The following is an 18,403-nucleotide window of genomic DNA, read 5'->3' as shown; positions in this document are numbered from 1 at the left end:
GGCTGTTCCTTAAAGGTGTACAGCCCTTAAACAACTCCAACTTATAAGATGAAGAAAACGCTCCCCTTCCAAGCCTCTTTCTAGTCACACTCCATCAAGGAGAAGATCCTTTCCTTGGCTGCTCTTGCCATTCTATTTCCTTCCCTGAGAGGTTCTTACCTTCCCATCTCTGCCAGATGATGTTTTCTATTTTTTTCTCATGACATACTGCTTTATTTTTAAATCATTGCATCTAATTGTGGGAGGAGGGGGGCTAAGTTTGCTTCATGGAACAAGCAAGTAAACAAAAATATCTGAAAAAACTCAAATCAAGAGCATGGAGAAAGGAATGGCTTGTGGGCTGAGTTCTAATGGAGAAGCCCTGCTTCAAGTCTCACTACAGATCTGCTAGCTGAGTATGCTGCTCTCTGGAAAGTGTCCCCCCAAAATCTATGATTTTTAGAGTCATAGAAACTGGAGCAGGCCCTTGCCACAGACCCTACAAAGTAGGAACAAAAGGTAAATGCTTTAGGGTGGCTTTGCCTATCTAGTTCAAGTACCTATGTAGTACCTTCTACAGTACCAGGAGGTCAGATTGTGGAAGATTTTGTCTTTGTTTTTCTTTGTCAAAATTCAAATGCCTGGGCCCCAACCCCAGAGGTTCTGTTTTAGTAGATCTTGGGTAGAATGTATAATATCTGTTTTCATAACCATCTCAGATCAGAGATGAATTCTCCGGGCTGAAAATCGCCAACATGGATTGATTCCAGGATTGTATTTCAATCAGAAAGAGCAAAATACATGCGAATGAGCCCTGTAGCTATAAATCAGCCCAATGCAAAGAGCCCATACTAATATAGGGTACATAATGATTCTACTGATTTTAAAATAAGTATCTAAAGTATCTTTGCAATTCATGTAGCCCCATGGTCACCAAGCAAGTAAGTGATATGCCAATACTTTTAGCCTCTCTTGACCTCAGGAAACTTATCTAGAAAATTGCAGAGGTGTTTTATTTCCATGGGAATAATGTGTTTGATGAGACAATCTACTGAGGTCCCTCTTATTACCATAGTATATCAGAGTGTCTTTACCAAGGTGGAATGAGATAAAATCCTCCCCTTCCAGAGAGCTGTAGGCACAATACAAAGAATAATCCTGGCTGCTGTTAGAAGCAGCTCTTCAGTTGGGTTTTGTCCCATGGATCAGAGGATCACAGGAATCCTTCTGGTAACTCTGTGACAACGCTTCTCTCCTCCCAGCCTCACAGGGCTGCTCTCCTCCTGGATTCTGAGAAAACCAAGTGTGTGTCATGGAACACCCAAGTCCGGGTGAGCCGTGATTCATTTCTAATCACCACCACTATCCAGGTGGCTTGCTTGAGCCTGGCTTACACAGTTCCCTTTCAGCACTGGTATTTTATAACTAGCATTACCCTGCCATACCCAGGGCCTTGTGAAAATATTTTCAACAGCTAACAAGCAGAGCCTACAGTTATAATATGCTCATTAGGCCGCATGTTACTTTGCAAGTCTTGCAGCACATATAATCTATTCTTGATTTCCATTGTATTTCCGTTCTTATGGACACCCAATCTGGAGCACTAGCTGCCTCTGGGTTTGGCCAAGAGCTGCTATCATGATGTGTGTTTTCCATGAGGCTGCAGTGACTGGGAAATTACACACACCTACCCTCTTTCTATCCCAATCACCTTCATTCATGCCATAGCCTTCCTTGATCCTCTGTGAATAAACTCTTTTAGAAATCAAATAAAAATTTTAAAGACGACGTAAATTAGTTCCAGTAGATGAAAGGGTTGATTTCTGAAGTTCTTTGTTGTATTGTTTAATTTGTGTTTATTTCTTTTTAAATTCGGTCTCTCATTGTTCTGGGGCCTTACTTCTGTGTTACAGAACCACTGCCTTGAAAGACCAATGCCCTATTTCTAAATGATCAGTTTCCACATAAAGCCCTTTGATCAACCCAGTATAGTTCCAACTTTTTCTTTGTGCTTTGAAAACCCAACATTTGGGGAAAACATATTCTCTGAATCTGAGGTCAAAGTGTTCCATTATCATTTTATTTCTTGATGGTTAGTTATAAAGAGCAGTGCTTATTCAATTCCTGGGCTTAGTGCCTGGGATGTGCCTGTCAAGGTGTTAGACCTTGTAAACACAGAGATAAATGTTACCTGTTTCATTCCGTTGTGGAAATAACTGCCAGTGGAAAATGTCAGCTTTCTCAACTTATGTGGACACAATAAACAAGATGAGTGGCATTAATATAGCTATGAACACAAACTACAGGTTAGAGACAAGGAACAAACACAAAGACCCTAGAGGCAAAGAAGGTGTTGTGTTAGGATTGAGTGTGGAGTGACAGAGAATTAGACACCCAAGGAGACCAGGGTAAAGAAACACAGGCTAGAAGCAGCTGTGGGAGGAACTAAAGATATATATCCTAGAGAGTGACCATAATTTGAGAAATGTATTTATGTGCTGACAGGGATATGGTGGTTGGGTACGTTGGCTTCACATAGAGATCTGGGTAGGACTAATGGGTGGAGAGTAGAAGAGAGGAAAGAAGAGGGAGAGGCAAGGGTCATGATGTCTAAGTTCACTTGTGCTGCCAACACACAACACACACTTGAGGTATGCTAAGAAAAGAAATGTATTTTGCCATAGTTCTTGAGGCTGGGAAATCACCTGTGAGCATGAAAGCTGCAGGCATGGGATCTGGAGGGAGTGTGTTCCATACATACAGATAGATAGATAGATAGATAGATAGATAGATAGATAGATAGATAGATAGATGATAGTATATATAGATACACATGCTTTGCTCATCCCACAGTGAGAGGGTGGCTTCTACAAGCCTCTCCTATAGGATCGCTAATCTGTTCATGAGATTTGGAAGCCCTCCTGACCTACTGACATCTTAACACCCCACCTCATCATCCTGTCACTCTGGGGACTACGTGGCAGCATACATTCTAAATGACACACAGATATTCAAGTCATACCAGTAAATATGGGCCACCATAAAGACCTTTGGTGAGGTGTGTAGATCAAGACCAGTCACGCCCCCATAGTCAGTATATTTCTTTTGCCTTTTCTCAACCTTTGCACCTCTCATCCATGAGTTTTTAAAATGCCTTTCCCTTGGTGCTACTAAGAAAATTCGATGAAATCAAAGGTAAGGATGTGAGCAAATTCATGTAGATCAGCACTTGTAGTCTCATCATTCAGAGACTAAGGCAAGAAGACTGTCATATGTTTGAGGCTAGCTTGGGTTGCATAATGAATTCTAGACCAGCCTGACCTTCAGTGTAAGAATGCATCTCACCCATCATCATCATCATCATCATCAAATTCATCCAGCCCATAGTCACAGAAACCCTCTTGTTGCTTAGAATGTGTGATCTTCATAGATAGACGAATTGAGCTTTAGACCTGAAAGGCAACACATTTTACTCCTCCAATCATGTCAAACTGTTTTGTTGAACAGAGCCCAAGATGTTCTTTACAGCTTGAAGTAATTAAGTCAGCTACACATGAGGCAGAGTAGACATTTTTGATGCTGTTGGTAGCCAGCTCTCCTGCTGCAACTTCTGATAGTTTAAATGGATTGTCCCTAAGTCCCATCAGAATGATAAAGCACTCATGTTGGCTTAAGTGCATATAGGTGCACTGTAGTACAACTAAAGATGTCTGAACAAGGTTCACACCTGTCAACCTTCATTCTTTCTCTATGAGACTAGCAGTTCTTTCCTGGGATGCCAAATATTAACTTGCATGCATCCTAGAGAGGATGACATGTTAACCCTGTATACATAAGAAAATCAAATGAGTGCTTACAGGATCATGTGCCAACTGTAGCTAGATCCCAGGAGAGACTTCAGAGCTGGAAAATTTTCAGTGGCTGATGTAGGAGGCACTAGGAAGAGCCTCGGGCTCAAAAAAAAATGTGGCAAATAAATAATTGGCCATCACATCTCGGTTTTATCAGGTTCTTTATCTCACACAGAATGAGCATCAAAGCTACCTTGCTGGACCCAATTTCTCTTAGGTAATGTCTACACCGGATGATGCAGCAGACTGGAGAAGGCTCCATTGCCTGTGCTCTGGCATGTAGAATGTCTTCAGGCTGACGTTCTCCGAGAAGAATGACTCTCCGCTCTCGTTCAGCTTTGTCACCCTTTGCCTCCCTTGCTTTCTCTGTTCCTTGAAGCAGACACAGACTTAAGACAAGTATTGATAAGTCGAGGATCTGAGAAAACCTTAATGCAGCCCACAGAACCATGGAGGAACATCTTTGTTGAACATGGTAGCAAATCAGTGGGGAGAGTCCTGTTCTCCCCTTTTCTCTGTATCCAGGAGCTGCGTTCATTTCTACATTGACGTCAGACGATGACTCAAAAGCTCCAGAACTGGATGATCCTACAGTGCTTCAGACCTTCCATCCCCACAATGTGGATCACATATCTTGGGGTTTGAGGAAGTACTGTTTAGACCTTACATAAAGGCTTGTAACTCCCTCCCTCCCTCCCTTCCTTCCTTCCTTCCTTCCTTCCTCCCTCCCTCCCTCCTTCCCTCCCTTCCTTCCTTCTTTTCTTCCTTCCTTTCTTCATCTATCGCCTTCCTCTCCTCTGTTATTTGTAACATGCAGGCCAGGTAACTTTATAGATATATCTACAGATATAAGTTGCACTCAATATAAGAGCACCATTTAATGCCTTTTAATAACTACATCCCATTATTCAGTCATCTTTCAAATCCAGTTTCAAAGCATCTCCATCATATCGGAAAGTCTCACACGCCTGCCCACTTTATTTTCAATCAGCAGGAAAGGGAAAAAAAAAAAACAACCTCCAAAAATAGGTATTAGGGAATATTTTATACTTGAACACCAAGCAAGTCTGTTTTATAATCTCTTCTTCTAAAAATGTATTTACATTTATTTGTCTGACGTCTGTGGTGATAAAATTGTTTTAGCATGAAAAAGGAATAGGAAATGGGGAAAGATGGTCTTTGGTTGCTATGGGTCCATTTGTGAAGAGTTGCCTATTTCTGAAATTTCATTCTTCCACTTGGAGATGTGGTGGGGAATGGAGCATAGGATGGGTGACAAGAGGGACAAGAGTCTACATCTTAGATACAACCATCTTAAGTGTTCATAATTATTAACCCTTTAGTTGTCAGGAACTTGAAACCATGATGATACCACTGTGTGCCACTTTTTGACTATTTACTCCACCTTAGTCCTTTCCATACATTGGGTGAGTCAAGTCTTGCCATGGGCTCTCCTCCCTTTATAGATTAGGCAATTGTGACTTAGCTCAAAGGCTGTGCTTCAAGTTACTGCACAGTAGATGTCAAAGACAAGGACCAGCCAAGATCTGTGCCACTGCCCCGCCTCTGCTTTAAAGGGCACATTTTATCACATCTCTAGATAAGAAGGTCAAGGCCCGGCCTTCAGCAGTCCTCCTAATTGTCAGAGGACTGCTTCTATTACTAGAAGAGAAAACATGAAAATATATGGCCACAGGGGAAAAGGCTAAGCCAACATCAGACTTAATAGCCACCCCCAAATGGTGGGAATAAAAAAAAAAACTGAAGGGAAGAGTGTTTATGGCTTTGGGAGTTTTGAGAGACAGCCTTTTAAACCACGCCAGTGTGAAAGGCTGAGCGAGTGGGCGAGAAGGCCTGTGGGCAAGCCACCGCCTGACTGCCTTTGTTGATTCTCCACTGGGGAATGAACTTGACCAGGGATCTGTGGTAATGTTTGGGGAGGCTCTGTGATTTGGCTGCTTGAATAAACTGAGAACAGGTCCTCATTACCAGACAATTTGGAGGGTGTGAGAGGCACATTGTCTGAAGTGATCTCTCCCTGGCTAGCTCCTTGGGGCAGCACTCATTTGCCACTTAACACATAAACACCACCTTGTCTTTAGATTGCATTTAGGTTGCCCGTGTTTTACCCTCTATCCCCACCGGTGCTCAAACTTGGTGAAGCACAGCACTCGGAGACAAGCGCTCACCAGGAGAGGTTTCTGTTCTGCTAAGAAATGTCCATACAGCAGTCCTCTCAAAGACTCCTAGTCTGTAGTTTTTAGGAAAATTCCCTCTAATTCTTGGAATGAACTAAATGTCAGGTTTTCTGCTCTTTAAACCTCTTGACTCCAAAAGGGCATACACCCTACTGTCAAAAGCTAGCGGGCTTAGTGCCCAGTAAAGTCCAGAAGGCTTTATTGAATAAGAGGAGGAGGGAAGGAGCATCAGAAGGTTCTTGAAGTCAGCGATGACATCATTTACTGTGCCCAGTATTAACAGTTGTCAGTAACTCTATCTAGTGGTTTAGTCTTCAACCACCTTGTGGTTTTCCTTTTTTTTTTTTTTTTCTTTATTCTGCCTCATCCATGTACTCTGGCATGAGTTTCCTTAAAATTCTATGTCCTAACAGACCAGATTCCTATTTGGTAAGTTGAGGCAGTAGGCATCATACCCACAAGCTGGTTTTGTTGGCCTCAGAAGTGTGCTCATCCTAGATGTCTGAGGAGAAAAACCAATTCCCATATTTTGCAAGTTTACTTTGCTGTAGTACAGTGAATAATTGTCCTGAGGGGACGAGATGGCATCAGAGAATATTAATCTTAGATTTTCATTTCCTGTAAAATAACTTTCCACTTATTATATTCAGTGAGAATACTTTGGGTTTCAGGAAATATGCATATTTTATCACAGACAATCCGAAGTGAGCTCTCAAATGTAGTTGAAGTTCCACAGTTAAGAGGTATAGGTAGTTGGGGAGATCAGTAGATGCTACCACACACCAAGAAAGGCTAGGAGGTAAACAGAGGCACAATCAAGTAACACATAGCATGAACACCTGCACACCACTGTCCAATTTTAGACTTAAGACATAATAAAAATTGATAATAAGAAAATATTAAAAATCAAAGTGGTGACAGTGATAAGTCAAATCTTAAGCCCAGGCCATGTATAAGCTCTTTTGTATATTGTTCACTCTAATGAACTGGTTAGGGGGTGCGGTATATCTAAGTGAAAGTACCTCAACTAAGATTAGTTTAAGGGAGAGAATTAAAACACTTTCACAAAGAACTCAAAAGTAGTCCCAGGGTAGCTTCATGCAGGCTAGAATTCAAGGGCAGGAACAGGAGCATAAAGCCTTTCTCTTCCCTTGGGCTTTCACTGTGTGATAGTAGAGATGAGTCACTAGACTTTAGGCTGCAGCCTCTGATGATCAACTACAAACACACAGAAGATTCTCTTTCTGCGCAGCCAGGAAAAATCCAAAAAAGCAACCCTACTTCTGGCTGTTGACTGCAAAGTCTAAGGGTCTCCTAGACTACATTGCAACTGTAACTGTGTGCATTTGTGGGTCTTCAAGCACAGACTCAGTTTCAAACACTTAGCAGAATGACTCTCAGAACTCTCTAGAGACTATACTATTTTCCTCCATTTATGTTTTCTTAAAGCAAAATTATGCATCCTCCAATCAAGAAAGGGAAGACAGCCATGTGGCAAAGTCCAGGGAAATTATGAAAGCTAAGCTTCCAGGTGTCCACTCACACAAATTGCTATGCTTTCCTATTAGCAATGTATGATATCAAGAACAGGGATGCCAACCAGGGTAGCTGCCCCTTGCCTTCTAAGGTTCTAAGGGTTAGTTTGAGGCTCAAACATGAAGACACAGTTGACCATTCATGTGTCTGATATTTTGGCACTTTCCACTTCCAATATGACCCAAGGCGCATAAGTGAACAGAGACTCTCAACTGGCTCTTTTAACACTCATAGCCCAGGAGCTTTGGAATCTAGTCTCAGGATTCATGGGCCAGGACTCATGAATTCTCTCTTTGGGGAATGTTGACTTTTTTTCATCTACATATGCCAATGTTCTGATGAAAGTCCTCCCTACACGGGGCTCGTGGGTCTGTCGCTAAGCCAGGTGCTCTGGTGTGAAGCCAAAACATGCTGTCTGGCAAGGCCTGCAGTCGGGCCATTCACCTTGTCCATCACATAACCTGGGAATTGATGAAGGTATTTCCAGAGGGAAATTCTGTGTTATCTCATGGAAAGACTACACCGTGCAATGAAACCATCAAATTTCTTCTATTTTCATTTGATGGGATATCATTAACGAGTCCGAGGGAAATGAACTAAAGATGACTTGATAAGTGTAATTTTTAAAAATCAGACAGATCCTCTTAAAATATGACATGTGTGACTTAGAGAAGAGGGAGACTAATGGGGAGTTGATGAAGAGGTTCTGTATGTGAACACTTATGCAAATTCCCCACCAGGAGGAAGATGTCTGTCTCATTTCCCTGGAGGAGGGAGTCCCGTGTGAGTTACCTGAGGGGTTTTATATTCTCCATATCCACGCACACCCCATGCCAATGGCATCTGAGTATTGAGAAATGAGGGCCAGGGACTCACAGTGTTTAAAGATCTTTGGGATTTACTATTCAGGAGTTTTGAAAGAGCAAACTACAAAAATCTGGCCATTTTTCGGTAGGACCAAATGTCCATAGTTGACTATATATGTCTGTAACACTAGCTGGAAGTATGACTCCAGAGCCTCAGTGGAATTCCATGAAAAAAATAGATTCTGGAAAATTAGATTCTGATATTTACTTTGCATGATGTTTGTGTTATGGCTTGGATCTTGAGGAAATGGCTGACCGTCTCTAAGGTCCAACTTCCTTATCTCCAGAATAACTGGTAATCTGCACAATGTGGAACTTCTGGACAAAAATACCCCTTTTATGTATTGCATAATACGTATGACATCATTTATACATTATATAATATATATCACATATATTGTTTGTGTGGGGAGTGGGTACAAGTGTCATTTTGTGCATGGGGAAGAAAGGACAGTGTGTGTGTGTCTGTCCTCTCCTTCCACTGTGACAGTCCTGGTAATGGCACTGGAGTCACCATGCCTGGCAGCTTTGCACACTGAACCATCTTACAGCTCCTAGGAAATTTGTTGTTGGTGAAATACAACCCTGAGTAGAGAGGCAAGTTGCTCAGAGAATAGACTTTTGGGGGAGGTGAATTAACATTCTCCGGATTCATCCCGTTCACTGAAATGTTATGTTTGTGTTTAGTTTGGGGAATTAAAATTTTTGAGTGAGAGCGAAAATTGTTCCAAAGAGACAGAGGGACTGAAATAAAAGCCACTTCAAACCCAAAGGAGAGTCTTACTAGCAGCATCTCACTCAGCGTGCCGTGCTGGGACCCTGCCCCAGTCAACAGAGCATTTTTTGAAGGTAAGCAATTTAGAAGATGAATCTGCTCTACCTTCTGGTAGGAAGATGGGTGCCAAGGTTAGATCTTTAAGGAAATAATCTTATTAGTCCCTCTTATTAAGGAAGCCTCTGCAGTGTAGACTTTGAACCTGCCTGATGAAAAGTGGGCCTTGTCAAACAGCTCCCAGCTCCTAGCGAAAAGGTTGAATGTTGTTGGTTTAGATCGTCCAATCCAAATGCAAACAGGTTTCTAAGCTTGTGTTTGCATACTCTGGAAGGGGGAAAAAAGACTTCCTCATTTTCCCTGACTCTGACACTAATGGCAATGCAGGGGGTGGCAGATCCCATGGAAATTACTAAATCACCCTATTAATGGTGTGCCCAGCACACCTTGAAAGGCAAAGCCTCCAGATAGCTGTCGGTCCTTTTATTTCTCAAACTCTCCATTTTCCCCCCTCTTGAAGATGTCTGGCCCTTCAGTCTCTCTGCCATTACATCTCCGTACTGACCCCGTCTGGAAGTTGTAAGGCTGGAATCCTGACAGCATTCATAGCTGATGTCTGTCTTACAGGATTATTGCTCTCCAGGAATGCTTCACTACATAATCAAGCAGAAGGTCAAGAGAGGTGGAGAGAGAGAGGGAAAAAACTCTAATTAAATCAGGAAGGGCTGACTTGTGCCCTGAGAAATGCAGGCAGCCTCCAGGAGGGCTTCACTCCTGGATCCAAGTGCAACAATTGGTCCCAGTCAGGGGCCGCACTTGCTGCAATGGACAACAAAGAAATTGCCATTAAAGTGAGCACTCCTTGAAGGACCGGCTCCGTTCTCTGCTTTTACCCTGTTATTAAGGCGCTTCTCGAATCAGATTAAGGAAAGGCACTGTAACACATAGTTTGATTAGTGTAATGGAAGTCGGTGAGCTCCTTCCTTGTATTTGCTTCTCTGACTACTGAGACATGTGGTTTATGGAGGGCCAGTCCTCGGTGCAGTGTCACCTCACTGGGAACCAAGTGTGAGGAAAGAAAATTTGGAGATGCATGGTGGGAACAGGACTGAGAAGCCCCTTGCCTGTGTGTTTGTTTGTTTGTTTGTTTGTTTGTTTTTCCTGGTGTGTGTCTTCAGCAAATACCTGTCCTATAGATTCTTGTGCCCCATCAGGCCCAGTACTAAACAAGGTGTTAATGGTTCAAAAGAGTTATGACCAAAACTTTGAGATTAGTGCAAGAACTCTGCAAGTCAGGTAGTAAATGCACTGGTGGGTGATAACAAGCACGGACAAAAAAGAACCTGTGATTCGTGGTCCCTGGCCCTCGTGCTTTACAAGCATCACCTGGCTCTATACAAAGTTTACGTCATCATGCATGAAGCACAAAACCATGGACAATACCTTTGGTTGCAGAGGAGAGAGAGCGCGGGAAGTTTGCTGAAGAAAAGTATGTGAGCAAGGGTGTGGAGGTCATGGAAGATTTATACCTTATGTTTAAGACGCAGAAGTGGAAGAAAACCTGTTTTAGCAAAACAAAACCCCGAGGCAGAGATTTGGAGTGTTGAGATTTTCTAGATTCATGGAATTCACGCGGCGTGCAGTGCAGCACAAAGCTGTTGGTGGGAAGGAGCAGGAGACAGTGTGATGGAGAAGGAGCTTTGCCCAGTTCATCCTGGGACTAGAAGAGAATTGTTTAGGAGGAATAATGTTCAAATTTCTATCTTGGCAAGACGCTTCTAGGGAATTATTCCTTCTGTCATTGCTACAAGTTGGTCATATAACCTCCCTTGAAAACAACCCACTTCCCAAGGGTTATACTAACGTAGAAGAACCACCTCGGATGAACTCTCAGATGTCAGATATCCTGACCTTCTATGTGGTTGCCTTAGAATAGGAAATATAATAAGTTTCTTATCCATTGGTAAATGTTGCTCAAGGAAGCTTAAAGCCTCTTTATCAGTCTCAAGGTTTCTTAGAAAGATCCCCATTGTCTAAGCTGCACCCTAAGCAAATCCAGCTAGCGTCTTCCTATGTTTGTGGGAGGGAAGCCTGCTGACGCTACCATTGATTCCTAGTTGTGTTCCTCACGTCTGAGAGAACGTGTGCTGTCTACTTACCGGACAAGGACATCTACCTTTCTAAGTGCCAGCTGCTCTTAATGGCTGAGCAATATGACCAAGAGACAAGGCAAATGAAAAAGTCTGTGAAGGGGGAGGGGCTAAAGGAGAAGCAATGTGTCTAGGAACCATAATGCTATGGCTACCACATGGATTGGTGACCAAGTCCCTGAGATTCTTTCCAGTGAGGTTCATCATTGCAAACAGATGAGCTATGGGGTACCGTCATAACATCTATCGCTCATACCCATTTCCTGCCTCAGTGTCTTGCTGCATGTGAAACTCCTTCATGCTTCTATAACACAGATGCTGGGAATTCAGTGTCTTGTATGATGGTTTGTGGATAATGATGCAAAACTGCATGTTTCTTAATTGCAAGCAACAGTAGTAGAAAATGTTAGTCAACCTAGGTTAACTCTATGGAACATTTCCCATGGGAAGAGGAATATTCTGAGTCTACCCGAGATTCTGAGAATAGTTTTGCTAGAGAGCTTTGGCAACATGGCTGCCCATGCTTGTGAACCAGAGCTGAGCACCAAGACCTGCAGATCTGGTAGTAAGAACACCGGTCCCTTGTGTGCAGTAGGAGGAGAGAGGAGCCCAGTTGGTAAAAATATCCATAGCATATTCTCTCTCTGTCTCTCTGTCTCTCTCTGTCTCCCCTTCCCTCCCTCCCTCCCCCCCCTCTCTCTCACACACACACACACACACACACACACACCACAGCAAACCTTCTGTGTAGAGTACACCAGGGACTTGTGGCCTTCACCTTCCGCCTCGGTCTGCTGACCACCTCCCACCTCTCACTGCATCTGATTTCCCGCACATCACAGATTTCTCAGGAACAAGGCCTGGCCCCTTGGTCATTTCAAGCTTGTTGAGCCTTCATGAGTCCTAACCACATACCAGCTTTCTAAATTGAGAAGGTGATGAATTTTTAAATTCCCGAACCTGCTCTGTAATAATCTTTGCTCCATCCCACACATTACGATGCAGGAAGGCAACAGATGTGTTTTCTTATGACTCTGAGAACATGAAATATTGATGGGGAGGAGAGCATGGGCTTGGTATTGAGACTCATCCACGGTAAAAGGTAGCAGTTCTCATCCAGCCTTCACATTCTGTGCTCTCTTCCTGGATGCTTAGGACCAGAAGAAAGTCCCCAACCTGGGATACCCAAGTCTAACTCAATGAATTCTCTAAAGAGCTGCGCAGTGAAATCTGTCTAAAAAGGTCTTTATCAGTCTCCGGGGACTAATCGCTAATGCAGCTGATACACATTTGATCTACACAGAAGATTTTCCCTTTGTCCCCAAGGGAATCTTGGCAAACACTGGGTTTACACAGTGCCAAGCCCGAGTTGCCTGTTAGAAAATAAATAGCATTTTAACACATTCAAGCATCAGTCCTCAGGATGAGAAGCAGTGTAGGGATCTTCTCTGGGCTTTCTAGCTAGGCTATAGGACATGATGAAAACTTCATTTTTAAAGTATTTCTTTTCCCGGTGACAGTTTGCTCGGAGGCACGGCATTCTGAGGGGGGAAGGCACAAAGTAATACTGTTATATTTTTAATGCAGTAAGGAAAATAAATGATGATATTTCAGGCAGAATAATATTTCTGGATACCAACATGTGGAGAAGCGTATGAGACGTTCTGTAGAGGCCATGCCTCCGTATCCATTACATTTGTAGCATTTATTATCATTCATATTGAGAAAAGTATAGATACACACATAGAGATGTTTATATATAGTTATATATAACCGGCACTGCTGTAATTTTGTTGATATGATTAGCTACTGTGAGACTAACCTGGGAAGCGTTAAGCCCTGTTGATCCAAAGTTAAGTAGAAGAGCAGATAGTAATATGGAAATGCAGCTTCAGCAGGGGCAGGACCCATTAGCCTGAGCTGCTAAGTTGGTAGAAAGTGCCTAACACTTTGGAAATGCTGATCCCCTACCTCTGCAGAGAGCAGAGAGGGGTCAGAGGCAGCTCTGTCTGTCCCCCAGCGCTGACAGGTGTAAAAGCTGTCTCCCCAGTATGTCTGCCTACAGATGTCAACAGCAGTGGATTCCCCAGGGGCCCTGCACACATTCTGAGAGCACCGGAGTCCCACTCTCCTTGTACTTTTAAAGAGGGAATTTCCACACCTCTGTGGCGCCTCCTTCATAAATGTGGCAGAAGAGATTTTTGCAGGCCACTCAAAGGACGTGCTTCTCATAGGGGATTTCCCCAGCGAGTGGGTGGGATTCTTCGTTGCAAGGGAATGGTTTGGATGTGTCTTGTGATATGTATGTGCCCAAGATGGAAGGTGATAGAAAGCCCTGGCTTCTGTCTTGAGTACAGTCCCAGAGTGACATAAGAAGACAAACGTTCCAAGAGTAAAGTGAGGTGACACGCTGTTCACCTCTTAGTACTGAAGAGCAACAGAGACCCTCAGTTATCAGGTGTGGACCCAATCTTGCTTCTTGTGTTCTAGTTATCCTCCCCAACTCAGAACCAAGGTGGACTCCTCTGGCTCTGCCCATAACAGGTCCTTCAGCCCTCCAGAACCTTCTGTGGTAAAGTGCCCAGACTTCTACTTCTTCCTGGCAACTATAAGTTATCAAGTATGGACTGTGACCTATTTTCATGGACCAAGAAGGGAAAAGTAGAGGAGTGGTCAGTGTCAAACAGCTCAAGTGATAGAAAGTGACAGCTCCATATGGAGAAAGACATTTCTACACTAATTCCTCTTCCTATCCCTACCAGGGAAGCCCTTGCTCTTGTTCGCTCGCCAATTTCATCAATACTATGAGAGATTTGGACTTAAATAAGCATATAAGTCCCCACTGGGACTCTTTTAAAAAAATATTTTACGTGTATGGGGGTTTTGCCTGCCTGTATATGTGCATGCTGGATGTCCTCAGAGACCTGAAGGGGGCATCAGATCCCCAGGGAGAGATGGTTGCCAGCTGCCATGCAGGTGCTGGGAATTGAACCCCAGTCCTCTGCAAGAGCAGCCAATGGTCTTAAGCACTGAGTCATCTCTCTAGCCCCAATATTGCTTTATAACTTTAATGTAAAGTGCTTCAGAGACATAGAATTGGAAATGAGCTTCTAAAGCCACAGGGAAACCATTCCTTCCCAGATGACTCATTCTGGCACAGGATGGCAGAACCAGTGTCCTCACCAAGGACTAAGAGAAGGTTGAAAGGAGACAGCTTCTCCGGAGAGGGGAGGCACATCATGGAAAATATGAAGAAGCCATAGTCTACCCCACTTCTGGAGTCTCGCTTTGGACCTTCTACCAGAAGCCTTTTGCTTTCCCACCCAGCCCCCATGCAGAATATTACAGAATCAGCCACATTCTGGAGTCAGCTTGTATGGACAGGAAGCGTGCTCTGAGTCCTTCCTTTAAACAGCTTACCTTGAACTTCAGGGCATAAGGATGCCTGCTTTCCCTTTGCTTCATTTAAGGAAGCTATTGGGAGGAGGATTATCTTGCTCTTTAGTCTTTCTGTCATCTGAATTTTTTAAAGCCACCAATTTAAAGACTGTCTTTGGGGACTGTTCTGTCCTAAAGGGAACAGGAACTAGGTGCCTCAAGCATTTTCTAGCTGTGTTGGAGGAAATGACAAGGCTCTCCCCTCAGCTTCCAGGGAGTGCACCCGCGCCTCAGTTGGACATATTTTAAAAACAGTCAGAATTAAGGGAAAAGACTGAGTCCTCATGCAGAAAAAGAAAACAAAACAAAACAGATTTTTAAAGACCACTAAGAGTGGGTCCTTGTAAATTTCCAGAGGCAGAGAAAGGTCTGTGTTTTAGGACTGTCACATCTGTTATGAACATGTACATGATCTGGCTTCAGATGTCCCCAGGAAGTTAGAATCACCCTCAGATGAAGTACAGCCCGCGAGAGAAGAAATGCTCCGCTTAATGCTGACTGATTTGGGCTACAGCTCCACGCTAGTACCTCCTAAATAAGGGGAAAATAAGGGAAATGTTAGCTTAATGGAGCAAAATCATGAGTCGTATTAGAAAGCAATTAGCTGTGATCTGTGGAGTAAATAAAGCAGGGCCATGTTACAACTTGATCTGGCTGATGTGTTTGGGAAGGACTAGCAATTCATGTTTCAACTGGAGAAATAGCTTCAACTAGATGATGCAACAGACCACATTTTTGGTTCGAGCGTCTTGACAAAGGGTGAGAAAGAAGTTGCTGCTTAACGCACCCCCTCCCCCAAAGGAACAGCTCTTAACGTTCAGGCAGTTTCAGGTGTTCAGAGGTAGAAAATGTTCAGCTGTCTCCGAGCTGGAAGGATGCTGTGGGATGTGCTCCCGCTCCCTCCCGTGAAGATTTGTCAAGTTGGTGGCCTTTGTTTACATAAGCACAAAGCACAACGTGATTAGCACCTCAACCAGCTGTGTAGTCAAGACCTCTTACGTTTCTTTATCCAGCGGAGGGTGTGGTTATCTGCTAACTCTCACAATAGTAAAGAGACACCTCAATGAAGCTCTTCTTATTCTTCAGAGATGTTAGTAATTTATGTGTACTAGGTTGGGGTGTGGCTCAGTGGCAGAAGGTCTGCCTAGATCATGTGGGGCCAGATAGGTTTGATCCCCAGTGGTGTAGACATTGATATTTTAAAGCAAACAAGAATAAAATAGGTAGATGATAAACAGACATATAGATAGATGAGTTATGTAACATACACTGAAGAATCTCAGTTATGGAAAACCTTATGAAATCAGAAAATTGAGCCAGGCATAGTCGTATACACATGTAATCTTAGTATTCCGGTGGCAGAGGTACATGCGTCACCAGTTTGAGGCCAGCCTGGGCTACATAGTGAGTTCCAGGGCAGCTTTAGCCCCATCATATGCATAGTAATACCCTGTCTCTACAGAAAAATGAATCAACAAACTAAAAATTATGTTTTGCAGGAAAACAAGTACTGGTCACATAAGCCTAGTATTTAATGAGAGATACTGGACTAAACAGAAGCATTGCTGGGCAGTGATAGGAGAATCGGGTTGGAAATCTTATTGGTTGCTCCCCAAGCCTTGTAGGAGACAGCAGAGCTACTAGAGACCCATGATAACTGCATGAAAATGACTAAGTCTCTTCTGCCCAGCCATCTTTTTCCTTCTTTGTGTTAGTTTTCCATTAGATAGGAAAGTCTGAGTCTTGCTTCTCTACAACTTGTGGAAGGGGGCTACAGGTGAGAAAGAAGGTCTCAGAAGATGGGATTCCTGGGATTTTTATCTTCCCATGTCAAGGAGAGAGCTGACTTGTTCTGGATATCAAAACTCCAAAGTTATTTTAGCTTACGTTTTCATCAACAGAAAGCTATCCAGTTGTTTTTGAAAACGTGTAATCTCCTTGTCAGAAAATACTTGTTGCATAATGCACATCTTGATTCTTCCTGCTTGTATTCCCTCCTTAGTGCTGACTGAGACCTCCCTCTCATCTGAGGTCTCGTCTGAAGGTTTCCTACTGTAGGCAAGTGCTGTTGCCTGGAAGGTTGCTTGGGCTTGCAGGGCGCTAGACTCATCGCAAAGCATTCTGTTTTCTCACTGAGTTTCTCAAAAGCCTGTGAACACAGGCAGGACAAGATGCTTGCCTCCAAACCTGATGGCCTCAGTTCGATCTCTAGCCAGGGAGGGAAGGCCTGGTACCCACACATTGTCCTTTGCCCATTTGTGTACTGTGCCACATGTGTGTAAGCACACACTCATTAATAAATAAATTTTCCAGATGAGAAAACTGAGGTGCAAGGAAGATGGACAGCTTGTCAAAGAAAACAGAGTTAACAGACACCTGGCAGATCTTAGGCCTTCTTATATTGCAGCACTTGAGGGCAGTAGATAGGTCCTCTGGGGAACCTTGCTGTGAATTTTAGCCTGGGGTTAACTTCAAAGTTAATTATGACTTAGTTATTAAAGAAATAAATAATACTATGGAATAATCTTGTTCCTAAGGAACTGCCTTGGTCCTTATTGCTCCAGTTACTTGCTTCTGGAGCTTAATCAAGAAAAACTACAACATGGTTGGTGTTTTAGAGAAGATGAGAGCAGCTTCTCCAAGCTAAGAAACAGTTGTACCCATGCGTAGCCAAGGCTTCACTTAAGGAAAGGCAAGTAGGCTGGAACATCCATTCCAACATATTGCTGGGAGCCATCTTCAGGGAAATTTGCGTCCTTCATTCCTCTGCTGATCTGATCTCTGAGTATCTGGTTGTTTTGTGCCTGCTGTGGGACTGGTGTATGCTTTTCCTGTGAGGCTGTCTTCCGTGTGCTTATTGTTAAGGGAACCCTGCTGCCTCCTGCTCAGGAACATATTTCCCATTGCTTTGATAGTGTGTGCATCAAAGCTGGGCTTGCCAGTCTGAGCTTGCTCCACTGACCTCCACTCTGTCCTCTGGCCATTACTTCCATTTCAAGACCACAACCTTCCACCCAAGATAGCTGATTTGGAAGGGAAGAAGTCATCAGGAGTGGCAATCAAATACATCATAGGAATCAGTCACAGGAATCAACATTCAAAGGGAAGCTTTGAGAAAGGCAAGTTTCTCTTCCCTTCTCCTGTTCTTGGATGAGGCAACTAACTCTCCCCAAGCTGACTTCTTGCTTAGATGAGCCGACTTAACTGTGAGGTCCTGCCAAAGGTTGTTTCAGTAAGCAGTGCCTGGGGCTTTTGCAAGGTGAAGTCACCTCTGTCCTCCAAGTAGGGACTGTCCAGCTAGACACGGGGGAAATTTCATTGCTGTGTCACTACCCCTCCGAAGGAGGACGTTCCTGCCATCACATTGCCTTCGTCATGCCAGTGTGGAGTTCATTTTGCCTGTGGCTAATATACCGAGCTAGTCCATGATGCAGGGTTGAGCTGTAACAAGAAGGGAATTGTTCATTTTCCTGAAGAGGAGACATGGGGACTGAATCATTTCTCTACTTGGCCAAATCTCTGGTCTTCCTGTCTAGGACCACGACTTCAATGGGGCACCAAGGAGCTTTTGTTGAGTGAACGCGATTGCTCTTCATCCAGCTTGGAAGGTTAG

The 18,403-nt window shown here is 43.5% G+C and overlaps 1 protein-coding gene across 19 annotated transcripts in view; it reads left to right on the top strand.

The window, feature by feature from the left end:
• Positions 1 to 18,403, top strand: part of Tenm2 (teneurin transmembrane protein 2) — a 1,230,398-nt gene that overhangs the window by 785,085 nt on the left and 426,910 nt on the right. Inside the window, exon 1 of one of the 19 annotated variants that reach the window (XM_017314549.1) lies at positions 2 to 18,398. The exons of the other annotated variants lie outside the window; for them this stretch is intronic. The gene's annotated coding sequence lies outside the window, so the exon portion shown is untranslated. Of the gene's footprint in view, position 1; positions 18,399 to 18,403 lie in introns of those variants that run through there. 19 annotated transcript variants of the gene reach the window in all.

This window comes from Mus musculus, chromosome 11, assembly GCF_000001635.26.
Source record: "Mus musculus strain C57BL/6J chromosome 11, GRCm38.p6 C57BL/6J".
Classification (NCBI taxonomy): Eukaryota; Metazoa; Chordata; class Mammalia; order Rodentia; family Muridae; genus Mus; species Mus musculus.
This window is presented reverse-complemented; position numbering and strand designations above follow the sequence as displayed.